General features: G+C 39.1%; 1 protein-coding gene across 3 annotated transcripts in view; it reads left to right on the top strand.

The window, feature by feature from the left end:
* Window positions 1-18,400, top strand: part of SORBS2 (sorbin and SH3 domain containing 2) — a 288,776-nt gene that overhangs the window by 80,976 nt on the left and 189,400 nt on the right. For all 3 annotated transcript variants that reach the window (XM_036764812.1, XM_036764815.1, XM_036764816.1), the window contains exon 3: window positions 9,909-9,964. The gene's annotated coding sequence lies outside the window, so the exon portion shown is untranslated. The remainder of the gene's footprint in view (window positions 1-9,908; window positions 9,965-18,400) is intronic.

Genomic DNA, 18,400 nt, shown 5'->3' with positions numbered 1-18,400 from the left:
CAATATCATTAGGTGGTGTTTATATAGCACTTTAAGGTTCGCAGGGCACTCCTACATACATGATCTCATCTTATCCACACAACAACCCTGGAAAGTATGTGGTATTATTACAGCCATTTTATAGATGGGGAAATTGAGGCAAACAGAAGTTAAGTGTCTTGCCCAGGGTCACACCGTCAGGTCTCTCTAACTCCAGGTGCAGTGGCATCTAGCTGCCAATATTCCTAACAGTGTTCATCCAGTCTCTTCTGGTAGAATCCCAGGGATAGAAAGCTTGCTAATTCTTACCGAGGCAGCTAGGTGGTGCAGCAGATGGCGTATCAGACCTGGAGTCAGCAAGAGCCGGATTCAAATCCAGCCTCAGATAGTTAGAAGCTGTGTGACCATGGACCAGTCACTTAAATCTCAGCCTACTTCAGTTTTCTAATTTGTAAAATGGAGGTGACAATGGCACCCATTTCCCAGCATTGTTGTGAGGATCAAATGAAATAATAATTTGCAAATATTATTATTTGCAAAATGCTTTACAAGCTTTAAAATGTAATATAAACGCCAGCTGCTGTTGCTGCTACTACTACCACCACCACCGCTATTTCTCCTGCTACTACTACCACCACTACCACTGCTGCTACTCCTGCTACTTCAAGATGGCTGTGACTGTTAATGTCTTTGTCTTAGCAAGGTTGTTAGACTATGAATCCAAGAAACAGCCACAAACAATGCTAAGTTATACGTACAAAGTGGAGCGAATTAACTGGTCCTGTTATCGTTTAGCCATAGCCACACTTGTAGATGGAAATCAACATGAGCACAGTCTTCTAGAATCAGGGATGATGCTATATGTCCTCATAGGGCAGATCAAAAGCCTCATGGTATACAGAAGAGTACTTCCTCCCAGAAGCTGGTCTGTCACAGAACTGCCTGACTTGAACAGCAATTGGAAGAATGACTGGCAGCCTTGAAAACAGTCATCAGAGATTAAGGGGATGTTCAGGAAATGTGGGCTCACTCCCATGATGCCTCAGGCACACTTTTAGTGAGGTCAAATGGCTAATTGGTGGCAAAGTTTCTTGTAAGAGGTAGGTTGTAAATACCGACCTCCTTTACTAGGGTGCTATTAGGACTGATTTATTAAAATGGTGGTGGTCGTTGAAATGATTTTCAAAATATGGTGCATGTATGAAAAATCATCTACATTGGTTAAAAAATGAAGAATATAACGCTCTTGAGCTTAGGATTTCAGGTTCAGATCAGGGTTGAGTTTGTAGGTGAGTGTAAACCAGATCCTTCTTCTGGAAACTGGAGAAAGTACCGATCGATGTCACAGAGATGAAGTTACAAAGCAACGTGGTCTTTAAAGTCCATTGGAAAAAAAAAGGAAGTGGTGCTCTGTGATGGGGAACTATTCCATGAAGGGATGGATGTGGTGTTCCTTTTATAAGTACACATTTCTCCACGTGTCCTTGGTTATGAGATAGCAATGTTCTAGGACACATTGCCATCACATTCTTCTAGCATGTGTCAGAAGCTCAGAATTTGGCATGTGGTAGCAGCTCAGTAAATACTTGTTGGTTGATTGGATCCAGGACCCATCCCTCTTTTCCCTCTTTCCTGGGTGGTCTCCCCTCCATGACCATCTTCCTTTAGCAGATCTAACAATTTGGAATGTGACCGGACACCTTCGATTTTTCTGTCATTATTCTCTTCTTGATGAGTACGCTCCAGGCTGGCCCGTTTGCCCTTCCCATTTCCAAGCATTGTGTAGGTGTGCTGCACCATCTGAGGTAGGTTGCCTGCTAGAATTCAGCAAGGCGTGTCACTGCCACGCATCCAGAATATCTTGGGTGCATAACTGCATCACTTGGCTAGGATTTACTGCTTAGTACTTACCCAGTATAGCCCTAGGTGTGATGGGGACAGGGTGTGGGCAATGCGAAAGATATATAACAATTCATGCTTATGCAGTGTAGCACCTTAGGATAATCATAGAGACTGAACCTGGACTTCAATCAGTGGGGGTAATTCCTGGATGAGGAATCTCCTAGGACAACAACAACAGCTTCCTAGAGCTTGCAGCGCTTTAGGGGTTGTCCCCAAATCAAATGATTTGTAAATAATATTTGTAAAGTGCTTGGCACATAGTAGGTGCATAATAAATGCTTTCCCAGGGTCCTACAGTCATGCTGTGTCAGAAGTGGGCCCTGAACATAAATAGTCAAGTCTTCCTGGTTCAGACACCAACTCTCTATCCAATAGGCCACTATGCCTGTTTAAAAGCACTTTTAGGTTTAGAAAATACTTTCATCTACAATAGTGCCATGAAGGAGGTAATGTAACTGTAGTTGTCCTTATTTGGCAGATTTGGAAACTGAGGAAGGTCATGCCCATAGTGACACAGACAGCTGGGATTTGAGCCCAAATCTCTTGATTCTAAGACTAGCACTCTTTTCACAATACTTTGCAACACAGTGCTGGAGAAGGACAAGAGGGAGGAGGAGAAGGAAAAGAAGAAGGAGAAGGAGGAATAGGAAGAAAGGAGGAGGAGGAGGGGGAGAAGTTGTTAATCTAATTGGAGGAATGATATCATTCAATTCAAAAGTATTTATTAAGCTTCTGCTAGGTGCTGGAGATATGAAGGCAAAATGAAAATCAGCCCCATCCCTTAAGGAGCTAACATTCTGCTTGGATGGGAGGGGATACAACATGTACAGAGAGGAGTCAATGTATGATAATCTAAGCATGGATAACACACTAATGACCATGAGGATCCAGAAAGGCTTCCCAAAGGAGCAGGCGTCTGAGCTGAGATTTGGAGGAAGCTCAGAGGCAGAGGTGAGGGTGGAATGTGTTTCAGGTATATGGATGCATTTGCCAAGGCACAGAAATGAGAGAAGGGATGCTAAATTCAAATGATAGCAAATAGGCAGAATGTGACTGGAAGAGAGATTGCGTGAAGGGGAGTAATGTGGAATAGGTACATAGATAAAGGATTTGGGGGCAACTGTAAAGCAGTATACAAACATCTGCCTCTCACAGAGGCAGCTAGCTGATAGACATGGACCTGGAGGCAGGAAGCCTTGAGTTCAGATTTGTCCTTAGACACTTACTAGCTGTGTGACCCTGGGCAAGTCACATAACCTGTCTGCCTCAGTTTCCTCTAATATAAAACGGGGATAATAATAGTACCTGTGTGAAGATCAAATTAGATAATATTTTCAAAGTTTTCAACACATAATAGGCTCTTAATAAAGCCTTATTGCCTTCCTTTCTTCACAGAATTATGTGATTTCTTTCCTTTTTTGAAGTGGAATCAGGTTTTGCCTATGAAGATGAATTACATACACGTGCTCTAAAATAATTCATTGATCTTCACACAGGTACTGCAATGGCAGCAGTCCACTTTCTGCCTCATTATTCACTTTCTATTAAACTTGACAGCTAATTTGCAAGTTCACACTTTTTAATGCTAGAGTTCCTGATGTCTTGACAGCTGATTCTCTTGGAACTCCAGCTGAATATGCAAATAAGGACATAGCACTCACAGGGTTCCCTGGCATAAGCATTGTATCTGAGGTATTATATGGTCAAAGATAGAAATTAATTCTGAGTTGATGCTTTCTAATAAACAAAGTGGGGTGGGGGAAGAGAGAAGGAATGGAGATCAAGACTAATGCTTTCACTGAGACTCTCAAAAAAACATGCAAGATCAGGTATGCAGGAAAATTCATTTAACAAATTTACGTCAAATAGGGGCCCTTTCTCTAATCTACCAGGAGGATGCTTAGGATGTTTTTACTATATAAAGATATGGTTGATTCAGATAGTCTTAGTGGCATTTTTGTAAACCCTGAATGATTTGTTTATTCTTGGAAAATTAGAAACCCTGTCATGTGGCCAGATATGGGAAAAAATATTTAAAGGGGGGGTGTTTTTTTTTGGCATCAAATAGAAAGAAAATAGTTTTGCATCAAATACTTGGCAAAGCAGAAAACTTAAAAATATCTATAAACTTACCCAGTTGCAAAACCACCCAGCATGGATTTCCTTTTCTGTTGTGGAAAGAGGAAAATGATGGAATTTGCTTTTTGAATCTTATCACTTCATTTCTCCTGACAGGGATTAGTGAACTTTACTAAACTTCTTTTGGGTGACAAGCCTCTCATCTGTTATGGCAAAAATGAGACACATGGAGTTCCAAGAAGCAGCTTAGAGCAGCCAGTTTCTCAGAAAATATTCAAGTGACCCTTGTAGGTTAAAAGAACGATTATTTACATGCCAAAAAATTAAATTGCTTTAAATCAAAATGTCATCGTCCAAGGCCACAAGTATTTGTGTCTCTGAACAGCAGCACATAAACAGATGGACATTCTTATCAGTAGATTTAGGCAAATCATGTTGCGAAAGTCCATGACTGGTCAAGAACAACACTGTCCAGTCTCTGTGACCTCCTAACTTTATGGCTTTTAAAATACCAGTGTTGAAATCCCAGATTGTCACATAGAGCTACTTCACTGAAATGGCTGAGGACCCTTCCACACTGTGAATAGTGTCCAGGGCTTGTCACAGATTCTGATTAATCAAACTCTTGTCATGAGTGGGAGATTCATGTTTTCAGAAAGGAACACTCAATGCCTTTTTGAAAAAGATATTGTTTCTTCTTACAAGTGAATGAGGACTAATAGTTTGGACATTGGACAGATTTGTTACTAACTTGCTTCTTTAGGAGACCACTTAAATTTTAACTCTACTTTTCCTTGCTTGCAAACTCAAAATGGGTGCACTGGCCCCATTCCTTTCACTACCATATTTACTGTATTATGGGACTTTCATATTTCTTCGAATGTCCAAGCCCATCTCTGTTACTTGATACATCCTTCCTTTCATTCCCATTTTTGGAAAGGGAATTAAAGAGGGGAAAAGGGATGATAGATGATTGATAGATTGATAGATGGATAGATATTTTCTTGACAAATACATATATTAATACACATACATACACACATGCATACATATGTTTTTTCTCCCTGCTTTGAGAAAACACCTGCCCTGCCATCAAGGATCCTCTAAGCAGAATTTGCTTTGACCTTGCCAGGGAAATGATAGGTTGCAAGTAAAGGAGAGGCTCCTGCTGGTCATTGGCTGAAGAGGACTCTTATTCCATGCTTTCCCAGCAGTTTCTTTTCATCTGCCTTTCTTATTCTTCTCCCAACCCAGTGGATCTTGAATCTTATGGGGGAGACCACAGCATCACAGAATATTAGTGCTAGAAGGGAGATTAGCAGTATTTTACTCAAATCTGTTTTACCTATGGGGAAACTGAGGCCCAGGGAAATAAAGTGTGTGAAACACGAGATCATAGGAGAGTCTAGGTTTGATTGCAGGGCTTAGGAGACTCCCATGGCCACTGTATACCTCGCTCTTTCTAGTGAGTTTTTGTATATGACCACTGCTTGGTCCCTTTAAGATGAGGTTCTTAACCTTTTCTTTTTGTCATGGACTCTTTTCACAGTCTGGTGAAGCCAATTAAAAAAAACCATCATAATAGAAGAAAATGCTAAATTTTGGCAATAAGTTATTGAAGATAAAGATGCATTTTTCCACCACCTAAGCTCATAGATCTCTAATCCATCCATAGATCCCAGATCAAGAACCCCTGCTATAGATTGACTCTGAGCCCTAAAGCTGAAATTTAAAATGAGTGGACGTCTTGAATGAAAACATCAAGTCAAGTTGTCCTAGAAATTTAGCCTCTTTGTGTTTTCCTCTGTAAAACATGGTGAAAGCATTGCCAGAGCTTTTAAAGAACTTGACAAATGGCTGGGTGAAGTGAGCAATATTAGAACTATGTTCTAATTTCCTTTATTACTATTCCTTAGTAAGTGAAGGTAATAATCTCAAAAATGAATTAAATTTTCAAGACTAACCAGAAACCAGTTGTTTTTATTATCCACACTCAACTCCCTATTGTAGAAAGAAAATAAAGGCAAACTTTGTAAGTTAAACATGGTCCCATGAGAAATAATAAGCCAAGTTTTCCTGTGATGAAATTCTAAAAGTCTAGTAAATATTGACAAGTTGGAAAGTATCCAGAGGAAGGGGACCAGGATGGGGAGGTAACTAAAGCAACACCATCAAGAGATTGTCAGGAAACTAATAGTTGAAGGAATCAAGGATGTTTAGCTCAGAGATTTAGGGAAAATATAACCACTTTAAGTTATGAAGGGCTGACATAGGAAATAGGGATTAGATTAGTTCTGTTTTGCCCAAAAGGCAAAGTAGGAACGAAGGGAGGAAGTTACAGAGGAGGTAGATTTCATCTTGATTTAAAAAAAGGAAAAAGAAATCCTAATAACTAGCTACCAAAAATAGGAATGAGGGAGAAGGTAGATGGATGGAGTAGGCATTTATGAAGCACCTACTGTGTGCCAGGCATTTGCTAAGCACTTTACAAATATTATCTTCTTTGTCATAGCAACTCTGAGGGGTACGTGCTGGTATTATTCCCATCTGGCAGTTGAGGCAATTGAGGGGGAACAGCAAAGTAACTTGCCTAGGGTTGCCCTGCTAAGATGTGTCTGAGATCAGTTTGGAACTCTGTCTTCTCCGCCACCACTGCCCATTCCATAATGGAATCCCCATCACTAGAGGTGAAACAAAGTCTGTAAGACTATTTGTTGGGTATGTTGTAAAGTGGCTGCCTCTTTAGGCTGTTCTCAGGTTCTTGGGTCTCAAGTTCCTTACAGTGAGAAGGTTCTATGATTCTACACCCCGTTCACTGTTGATCAGCTGAGTAAACAGATGAGCTCTCTCTCTCTCTTTTTTTTTTAAAGGCAGACAATAAAACTCATCTATTCCCTTCCATCAATAGGGATTCATACAAGGGAATGAAAGGGGACATTCAGGAAGGGAGGCAGCACTGGAATAAGCTGTCTGGAAAAGAAACTGGGGCGCACACTCAGCAAGGGGAGGGAGGCCAGGATCGGTTAACAAAGCCAAGGGAGTGTGGAAGAAAATTGCCTTAGTGTTGTCTTAGTGGTGAAGTGAGTCTTGAGCGCACAATAGAAAGAGACCTGTGATTCTGGGACCTAGTTGCCTGAGTTGGACAAGATAGCCAGGGTCAGGCTGCTGTCCCCATCTTAGAGACATAATGGAAGTTGACTTCATATGAAGAAACAAGTTTATTCATCTCATCTTTTACAGACTGTGATCAATATAGAAATGGAAACCTGTTGCCATGATTTGGGTACATTATTGTAATCTCTCTCCTAAGGTTCTCCTGGCACTTTATCTTTAGACTCTCACACCCACACACCTTCTCCTGCATTTCATTATGATCAGGTTTCTTTGCCCATCACCTGGTAACTACTACAGCTTAGGTTGGGAAGCCAAGTACTATTCTAAACCATTCTAAACAACACACAACAAACAGCATTTCTCTGTCCCTGTCCCACTATTACTATGGACTACTTACAGAGGTGTTGTCATGCATATTTTTTAGTTATGTGTATGTATTGCATCTGTTTTTGGTGACTTTTCCGATAAGGATAGCCCCACTACCACCCCACCACCTTCAGTATACTTGTTAGCAAAAATCTCCACACCAGAATGCAGGAGTTGGAAGCTTCTGTATTTCAATGTTGGGGCAGCTGGGTAGCGCAGTGGATAAAGTGCTGGGCCTAGATTCAGGAAGACTCATCTTTCTGAGTTCAAATCTGGCCTCAGACGCTTACTAGCTATGTGACCCTGAGCAAGTCACTTTACCCTGTTTGACTCAGTTTCTTCATCTGTAAAATGAGCTGGAGAAGGAAATGGCAAACCACTCCACTATCTGTGCTAAGAAAACCCCAAATGTCATCAAGATCAGATAATAGTATTATTAGATATGTTTGTAAACAGACCATACAAATAGCATGAGGATATTTTGTTGGTGTTTTAGATTGTAGGGGATTTTTTGGATGGGGAAGGAGGGGGAAAGTTGGGGAAAGTAGAGTAGTCCTATTTTTTAAAATGACCTGTGCATCCAAAGATGTGTAAATAGTAGTCTGGCCAGAAAGATGCAAAAATATTGTTTGCTGTAATTAATTTCATGCAAAGATTTTATTTTTAAAAAATTTTTTTGCAACTCCTAAAAAGTGAATTAATTGCACTTAAAGGGATGATAGAACTTTCCTTATGCATTGCTTCTTATTAAATACAACCAAGGCCAGTTGATGGTATTGACAGAGTCCTGGGATATGAAGGTCACCATCGAAAGGCCTTGCTTGCCCCCAAATAGCTGTCACAAGCCTGCCCCCTTAGCATGGCTTCCTTCAAACCTGGGCTATAATGTGAGCCAATAGCCATAGTTGGAGAAGTAAAATGAGAACATTGTCTCTAAAAGGTTATTGCTAAGATATCCACCATGGAAGGAAGGCCCTCTAGACTTTTCCAGTTAGCACATTAAGGACAACAAGTAATTAGGGTAATTAATTGATACTTTGTCGATGCAGAGAACAGACTGAAGGGATGGGCTTTAGTTAGAGGGGCAAAAGTCAAAAGAGACTAAATGGAGATGTGACTAGAGAGCTGGACTTGGAACCAGGAACCTGTGTGACCCTGAGTGGGTGACTTAACATCTCTCAGCCTGAATTTCCTCATGTGTAAATGGGAATAATAGCGCCTGCCTCTTAGGATTGTTGTGAGAACCAAAATGGATATGGAGGTGTGTATATATATATGTATATGTATGTGTGTGTGTGTGTGTGTGTGTGTGTATATATATATATATATATACACACACACACACATATATATGTATATACACACACATATATAATGTAGAATATTATATATTTTACATGTATGTATATTCCTACATATAATTAATATATATTTAATGGGATAATTATATATGTATCCATATGTTATGTATGCATTATATTTTTATGTGTGCATGTCTATTAATTGTTTTACAAACCTTAAAGAATTATACAAATGCTACCTAGCTGTTAAGAAAAATTTGAGGTCACAGTAGAGAAGGGGAAGAAAGGCATAAGGTCATTTGCAGAACAGATGGAACTAGATTTAGAAAAGAAGTCATCAGAAGAGAAGTTGACCAGTAGGATGGAGATATATCTATATAGAAAGAGCTATTTATGTATATTCATATATCAAAATATATCTCTATACCTTTCTATCTATCTACATACTAAGCTGGTTAGAGTGGAAGATTTGTAGATTTCAAAAAGAGAGGAAAGAAAGACGTGCTTAGATTATTGATAGATTGATTGATTATGTCTTAGACCTAAGATTATAAAGTGTGTTGAATGTCTACCTAGCAATCTGGATTTTGTCCTGTGCATATTAGAGCTTCCGTCCCATTCTTCCCACCTCGTTTCCTGTATGCAGGTCACAAAGATTTGGAGAGAAATGGGGGTGGGGGGGAAGAAATTAAGTGGACAGTCTTGAAAGGTTTTACACTGCAGTTAGGGCTATACCGAAAACTGCTACCAAATTTTGTAATAGGCAGTTCTCTTTAAATTAAGTGGCAAGAAGGGAAGAGAAGATGAAACCAGGGAATCATAAAGAAGGATAGGTTGCCAGACCCACAGTATAAATCATTATTTTGACCAAAGTTAGCCCAGCTATGATAATTCCATGTACTCATTACTTTAATATCCCGATCATGGTGAGTAATTCTAGGATATGACAAAACAAAACAATGATAAACATTTTCTCACATAATATTTTTTCCAAGTTTATTTTTCTAAGGATTGCATATCAAACTTTATACAGGAAAATGCAGATGAGATAAAGCAACATAATTCACTCCATTTAACCAGTTCATGTTATCCAGTCAAATTTGATTGTTTTACAACTCCAAATTTCAACACACTCACATCACTCATGATGACATATCTCTTTTCCAGAGCCACAGTAGGACAGAACCATACACCATTTTGATCTGGGTGCATTTCTTCAGAAGGTATGCTCTTTGGGAACTGTATTTACTTAATGGGGCTTATTAGGCCGGAAGAAGAAAACACATTATTATTCTTTGAAATATAATTCTTCTCTATTATTCTATATTGTAATTCTTCTATATTATTCTTTAAAATGTTCTTTAAAAATTTGAGCAGCGAGGCGGCACAGTCGATAGAGCATTGGCCCTGGAGTCAGGAGGACCTGAGTTCAAATGCAGCCTCAGACACCTACTAGTTGTGTGACCATGTCACTTCACCCTGATTGCCACCAAAAAATAAAGAAAAGAAAGAAAAATAATAAAAACCTGGATGGGGCTAGTAAACAAAGAACAGGGTACCTGAAACAACCTCAGTGTTCTCCACCCTTTCTTTTCCTTTGCTGCTAAGTGTTCAACACCATTTATATCCAGAGAATCTATGTGAAGATGGATATAGTCTATTGGTGAAAGGAGCAATGGGAGGAGATGGTAGTCCGGAGAAAACTGGGCAAGACTAGTGTCAAACTGGCCAGTCCACTCAAAGTACTCTGTAAGGACTTTTTTAGAAATGTCTGTAGGGTCAGGCTAACAGGAAATGTTGCTGGGAACAGTGAGTCATCTTACCTTCTGTGGTATGTTAGGAAACTCAGCAAGTACTTAAACTCATTTTTATCAAAATCCACCCTTATTTAAGGAGTCTTTTCCTTCCTAGTCCATCTTATCTTAGATCCTGATTGTCCACCGTTCCCAAGATGTCCAGTATGGGCACCATATTGTTCAATGATAAGGAGCTGGAAGGGACATTGGAGGTCACCTCATACTCTCTCATTTTACAGATGATACTCTGGAAACAGAGGCAAGAAGTATGAGCATTCTTATTTTGGACAGGGGAAAAGCTAACTTTATGTTGATGCCTAAATATGAAGCCATGTATCCAGAATGAGGGACATGGCAGCATGACAGAATATGAAGAGGATTTGTAGTCAGAAGGCCAGGGTGCAAATGAAGACATTGCCTCTTGGTACCTGTTTGACATTGGGCAAGTCATCTAATTAGCTCTTGTCCATAAAATGACACTCTCCAAGTTTCCTTCCTCCTCCATATCTATCTCCTTTTTCCTGATCAGATGGCATTTGGAGTGTCATCTTCAATTCTGGACAACACATTTTAGGAAGTACAAACAAAAAGGCAACTGGACTTGAAATCAAGTCCCAAAATGATAAGTTGAAGCAAACTGGGGATATTTAGCTTGGAGAAAAGAAAACTTGGGTTGGAGCAGGGCACACATTTGAAGGCATGTCATGTGGATCAGAGATCTGACTTATTTTGGTTGTCCCAAAGAAGACAGTATCCCCGGTGGGCTGTGTGTGTGTGTGTGTGTGTGTGTGTGTGTGTGTATGTATATATGTATATAAATGTATATATGTGTGTATATATACACATACACACATATACACATGTATATGTATGTATGTATGTATATTAGACCAGTTTTGGTTTGGTCCATTGAACTATTCAACAGAGTTACAGGTAAATCATCTTGGACGTCACTGTAGTGGGACTTTCATCAGTATCCCTTCCTAATTCATCCCCTAATTAACTAGTCCTTATCTCTAGTATATTCTAAAATTACTACTCCCTGGCTTTTCACTGAATTCTACTCAACCAATTCTTGAATTGTATCACATCTAACCAGGCTTTTGCCACAACCCTCCGCCCTGGCATACAATTTTAGAATCTCACAGTGGTCTCCCCGAAGTAGCAAAGGTGGATGCTCACCTATCCCTTATCCTTCCTTATCAGGCCTATTTCAGGAATAGACAGAGTAAAACTAGAGAATACACTTCAGTTCTTAAGGAAAAGCTAGCTCTGATTCTCCGAGGATTGGTTGAATCCCAATCCCCCAGGTCAGCATGAGCACAAGTCCAAAGAACCGGAAAGAACCATTTTCCTTGACCTGCCTTAAAGCAACTCTGTGTTAGGGCTAGTCTTTCAACACTGAAGTTCATTACTGGATAGCTTTATGCAGGTGTACAGCAGAACCATGGTGGTAGGCCTTTCATGGGACATTTTAAGAAAGGACTGTGAAACCCTACATCTCTACACTGCCATCTTGTGGTATCTCTACACCTGAAAGGAAGTAAGCCAACTTTTCCTTTTCTCCCAGGTACTACTTACTATACATTCTTCTGTATATTCACTCCTTCACCCTGCCACACTCTTCATTCATATTTGAAATTAATACTATTCACAATGCTATCCCCCGCCTTATGTATAACTCTCCTAAAGCCTTAAGTGTGACAAAGCCCTTCCTAACCTCAGGTGGATGTGGAATGTCATTAACACTCTGAACTGAAAGAGAAACTTTATTTGATATTCTGCGTGTCAGTAAATTTTAAATTTATGAACTTTTCATTAAAATGTGCAGTACCTTGTACTTAGACACTTAAATGTTTACTGAGTTGTATTGAATTGAATATTAGTTGAATTGTCAAGCTAAGATGTCATATATCAGAGGGAACAGGGTTGACTCAATCATACACAATCCCCTGTTATATTCTGGGTCTCCCTCACCCTTTGACATTTGCTCACTGATTGACATGTACTTAGAGGGGTTCTATTCCCAAAAGCCAGTGATTTAATAAAACATGCCTTACTTTCTAAGTCCTTACAACTAATTTTGTATCAGGAAGATAATAGCTAATAATAATAACAGCTAGAATTTGTATCGTATTTTATGAAGTGTTCTAAATGTTAATTCAGGGCTTGGGTACTACAGAGGAAATAAATTCTGTAAATACTAGGTTAAGTAGAAAGACAATTGCAAGGGACTGTTTTGCATTGCTTCACTGCCAAAGCTGACCAGTGACTTTCAGTCCAGTAGTTTTCAACTGTGAGCTGCTGTGTTCTGAGACAAGTTAGTAGGTGTTTACTGAAAACCTACCTGTGCCAGGCATTATTCTAAGGTCCATTTTAGTCTTTTTGTTGGGCAGCATCAGAGACTATCTTTGAACCCTAAGAGGGGCTAGTGACTTCTCTTTATTAATTATTGACTCTTTATCCTGTATATAGTTTGCCTTGTATATATGTGTTTGCATGTTGTCTCTCCGATTATATTGTAAACTCCTTGAGGGCTAGGACTGACTTTTGCCCTTTTTTTGTATCTCTAGCACTTAGCACACTGTTTGGATCATAGTAGGTACTTAATAAATGTTTGTTGATAGGTTGATTGAAATTGTCAAGAGGAAACTTCACATTGAATTGAGTCATGGATCTGATTTCTAAAGGAAGAGCTCTGAGTTAACCAGGAGGATTGAGATCAGACTACAAACCATAGTTTCATAAAAAAGTCAGTCAATAAGCATCTTTTTTTAGCATGTACCATGTCTCAGGTGTGCTCAGTGTGCTCAGCACTGGGAATACAAAGAATCCCAAGGCTATATAAACAAGTTATGTACAGGATAAACAAAAGTAAGAAAAATATGTACAATAGTGAGTAAAGTGGCTGGATCTATAGTCCTCGGATGAGTAGATTTTTTAAAATGAGCTAATTTATTTATTTTTAGTTTTCAACATTCACTTCCATAAGTTTTAAATTTTCCCCCTCCCCAAGACGGCAGGCAATCTGATATAGGCTCTACATATACATTCTTATTAAACGTATTTTCACATTAGTCATGTTATATAGAAAAATTAGAATGAATGGAGGTAATCATGAGGAAGAAAAAAAACATAAAACAAAACAAGAAAATAATCTGTTTTGATCTGTATTCAGACTCCATATTTCTTTTTCTGGATGTGGATAGCATTTTCCATCATGAGTCTTTTGGAACTGTTTTGGAACTGTACTTAGCTGAGAAAAGCTAAGTATCAAAGCCAGTCATTGCATACTGAGGCTGTTACTGTGTGCAGTGTTGTCCTGGTTCTGCTCACTTCACTCAGCATCAGTTCATATAAATCTTTCCAGGTTTTTCTGAAACCTTCCTGTTCATCATTTCTTATACCACAATAGTATTCCATTATATTAATATACTGCAACGTGTTCAGCCATTCCCCAATTGATGGGCATCCCCTCAACTTCCAGTTCTTGGCCACCACAAAAATAGCTGCTATAAATATATTTGTCCATGTGGGTCCTTTTCCTGTTTTTATGATCTCTTCAGGATACAGCCCTAGAGAGTAGATCTTTTTTTTTTTTAATCTAAACACCCAATATAGTGATCAGCACCTGATGGGAATTAAGTAAATATAAGTTCCTGGCTGGCTGATGCTTCTTATTTTTTTCTAAAACAACAATAATCACTTAGATAGAAACCTGATTTTCAGCTGAGTAAGACCAGCCACCTTTTGGGCTTCTTGACTTGCTGATGCATACTCCTATAAAGAAACTCTCTGATTGGTTCTCACCTCCAAGATGTTTGAGCTGCCAGCTCTAAGAACTGGAATCCATTTAAAGCCAATGAGACTACCATACTTTGCATATCCATACTCTTAGAGCTGGGGACTAGATGGCTTGAATAAAGATTTACCCAATAGAATTTTTTTACTTCTTGATGGTTCCCAACATTTGGGATTCTAGGCCACCATAATATGATTGTAATTCATTTAATAAATAGTATTCAAAAATTTGTAGAATTTAGAGCTGGAAAAGACTTTAGAGGTCATTTAGTTCAGTTCCCTCATTTTGCAGATGAGAAAACTCAGGTTGAATGACTTGTCCAAAGTCATACAGGTAGCTAACAGAACAGAATTTGAACCCTAGTACTCCGATTCCAAAAGCAGGGATTTCTTTATTATGCTACTTGCCATCTACCATACAGTAAATTTCTTCTGAAGGGCTCTGTTTGCTTTGACAAATATTTCTATTGCCTACTCAACATTTATGTGAGATGCATAGAGAAAATTGGCACTCTCCATATTTTGCACATGGGGGAACTGAGGCTGAAAGAATAGAATCTCATAGCTTTTGAGCTGGAAGGGACATTAGAATGCATCTAGCCTAAAGCCCTCATTTCACAGACAGGTAACTGAAATATCTAAGGTCAAGTGATTTGCCCAAAGTTATAAGTAGCATGTCCAAGATGAAAATCTAGATTCCCTAACTCTAAATCCAGCATTTCTCCCACTGTCAATTGCAGAGCTGGATTAATTAGTGCTATTTTCTAGGTCTATAGGATTTTTCTATAAAGGAAAATTGATCAAGTTTTTCCATTTTACTTCATTCCATAAGTAATGAATGTCTCTATAAATGAATGATCCTATGGAAAATCAGTGTACTTTCTAGGAAAGGGGAAAAGAGCCCATGCTCAAAGCGTACTGAAAATTCTTGAATTCACAGCTTGAGCTGAGCTTCTACTGGGCAAGATCAACTCACCCTGTTAGGAAGAGAGGACTATTCAACAGCCAAAATGGTTTTTTTAGGTTCCCTTTTATATGCAAGAAAAATCTCCTCTCAGATGTATATCAGTGATATTTCATCAATTTGCTTCTCTTTCCACACCAGGATTCTAGGGCAGTGACCGGTGTTCTCTCTAATGAGTTAACCTATAGCACACTTTTTAAAGCTTAAAATGCTCCATAAGTGCTAGCTGTCATTATTAAAATTGTTACCTGTTTCCTCAATTTCCAGATCTAGACTTGGAGATCTTTGAACACTGTGATTGGTAAGAGGGGTGAGGGGATTTAGAGAAGAGTGAAAATCTGGCACAGCCCATGCATGGCTGATGTCATTTTGAGACTTCCCATTCTCATTAGGGTCTTACTCTCTTGGCCTTGACCAGATTCTGAGGAACTTTCCCAGAGCTCGGGGGCTCAGTCCTCCACCCAGGTGGCCATAAGCTCTTAAGGGGCTTCTTGGTAAGACAAAGAACAAAGGTGCCATTAAGCTTGTTCAGGGCCTGAATTTCTGATTTAACTCTTCACTCTCCTAAGCCAGTCTACAGACTCTAAATCAGCATTTTTAACATGGGAGTTCCCATAAAATTGGGTGGGAAAAACATTACATCTTTATTTTGGCTAGCATTTGATTTCCTTTGTGATTCTCTGTATTTTATTTTATGCATTGAAGAACATGATTCTGAGAAGAGGTACATAGATTTCACCAGCTTGTCAAAGGTGGGGGGAGGGGGGCGAGGAGGGGAGGGAGAACCATGATCCACAAAAGTTTGAGAACCCTAAAGCAAGCTACAGATGTACAGCGAGCAGCTTTTTGTTCAGTGCTTCATATTTTGAGCTGTCTTGCATCTCTGAGCTTGGGCAGAGTCTCCTGAGAGCTCAAATATGTCCACTCACACTAAAACTGGCCCCTGTTTCCAGTCTTCCAGATCATCATGCTCTTTCCAATTAAGCTACATTGTGGGAAAAGCTTTAACATTTTCAAATTCAAAAGTAGTCCAAGGCCAAAGACCAAAATGCCAACTTTTCTCGCATTGAAATTTATATTATTTTTCCTCAGTTCTCTTGAAAATTATGTAAGATGTACAGTATGGGAAATGCTGGTATGTGTTTTTTTTCTGCTCAAGGGACTTCTAAATCTAACATTTGATGCTAAAGTAGATTCTGGTAATTCTAAAATTGAATAGAGCCATATGGGACGTGAAACATCAAAATGAGCAAGAGAAGAAAAGTCTGAAGTGCCCTCCCAGCCACTTGAGAGTCGATACTGTTTCCCCTGGTTATGCTGACAGAAATCTGGGGACCACAACTGATGTTAGACTAAGTGATTTCTTATAGTTAATCCACACTCGGTCCTTCATGTTCTTGCAAGCTGGTCTTTGATGACAGTCAGCTAAGTTCAATTAGTATGTAGATTTCAGGTAGATACATGCAGAGCATTTTCTAATGGTGTAATTCCACTTTAATTTGCTCTGAAGAGAGAAATCTAAATCCTTCTTTCTGAGTTAACTAACACAGCAGTAAGAGAAACTCCATGGTGAGGTTGTTATCCTGGCTCCATAGAAAAAAGCTAAAAATCCTAATGATCTGTATGTGAAATCGCCCCCTCTTAGCCTAAACTACATAGGCCTATTTGAATGTAGGAAAACAAAATGTAATTAGTAATTTAAGGGTTGCATGATTCTGGTCTGAAGAATCAAAGCTCTAGGAAGGAAAACTAAAGGAATAAAATACTGAGAAGAGTTGTGAGACGTAGCAGAACTGTGAAATGATACATGTAATATCCAAATGAAACATGTAATATCCAAAAATACTCTCTGTCTGTCTCTTTCTGTGTCTCCTTGTCTCTCTCTCTCTCTTTTTTGTCTCTCCTTTCTCTTTCCATCTCTCCTTCCTCTCTCTTTTATCCCTCTCTGCATCCTCCTTTCCCATCTTTTTCTCCTTCTTCCTCTCGCCATTTCCCAAAGGCTCAAACCTGTGACCTCATAGGTATGACATTGACTCCCATCTCAACCTTGCCTGTTGCTCATCCTATGCAACCTTTGTCTGGATCCTGCCATGAGACTACCATAGAGGGTCTACCCAATATACTAGGGCCTTTCCTCACTTTCTCTTGATATGAGGATGCTCATGGAGCACCCAAGCCAGTTATCCCTTATTTTGACCACAAGACATCTTTTTTTAATCATTAGTTTCTTTGATATTATCATTTGATATTATTTGTTATTATCATTTACTGCAGTTTTTCTCTGTCATTTCTTATTCTGATATTTGTTGTATCCTCCCTACCCCCACCCTGCACCTCTTCATTTCTCTCTGAGAGATATGTCTAGTTCTTGGGAAACTTTCACATGCCATGAGTCATAGCCATATGGATATTGGCATGAAAAAGATGAGCCTTCATTTCAAGGAGAAGATATATCTATATTTGTATATATATATTTATAGAAAAAATGTAGATATAACTTCTCCCTGAAATGAAGACTCATATGTGTATATGTGTGTGTACATAAATATGTGTGTGTGTGTGTGTGTGTGTGTGTGTGTGTGTTTCTGTGTATGTATATGTATATTCTTAGCTCTGGTAAAAGAAGTGAGCTTCAGTTTAGAATTCTTTGCCTAAAATAATTAAGAACAGTATGCTGAGTTCTGTGGTGGTAAGGAAAAAAACAAGACATTCAGCTGCAGACTCTAAGGAATAGAAGTATTTCTTGTTGACTCTTTAACAAGAAGAATATTAATCATTTTTAGGAGAGGGGTAACAAAGTCTAATCAGAATCAGTTGGGTGTTTTAAGGTACTGATAGGAAGAGCCCTAGCAAGACATTGATAGATGGCCTCTTCCTGTCCCACAACTAATGTGACAAGCCAGATATAGGGTGCTCACGTCCCTCTGCCCTCTTTATTTTCTACCCATCTAAATCAGTTTTCTTCAATGCCATATTAGAAATATTGTAAGCATGTTTATGGGGACTATGAGAAAAAGTCTTCTATGACAAGTGTTACCATTTTTGTGTGTGTCATAGACCACAACCACAGCCCCCTACCCTGCCCCAGTCTGGTGAAG

Source organism: Trichosurus vulpecula, chromosome 6 (genome assembly GCF_011100635.1).
Source record: "Trichosurus vulpecula isolate mTriVul1 chromosome 6, mTriVul1.pri, whole genome shotgun sequence".
Taxonomy (NCBI): domain Eukaryota; kingdom Metazoa; phylum Chordata; class Mammalia; order Diprotodontia; family Phalangeridae; genus Trichosurus; species Trichosurus vulpecula.
This window is presented reverse-complemented; position numbering and strand designations above follow the sequence as displayed.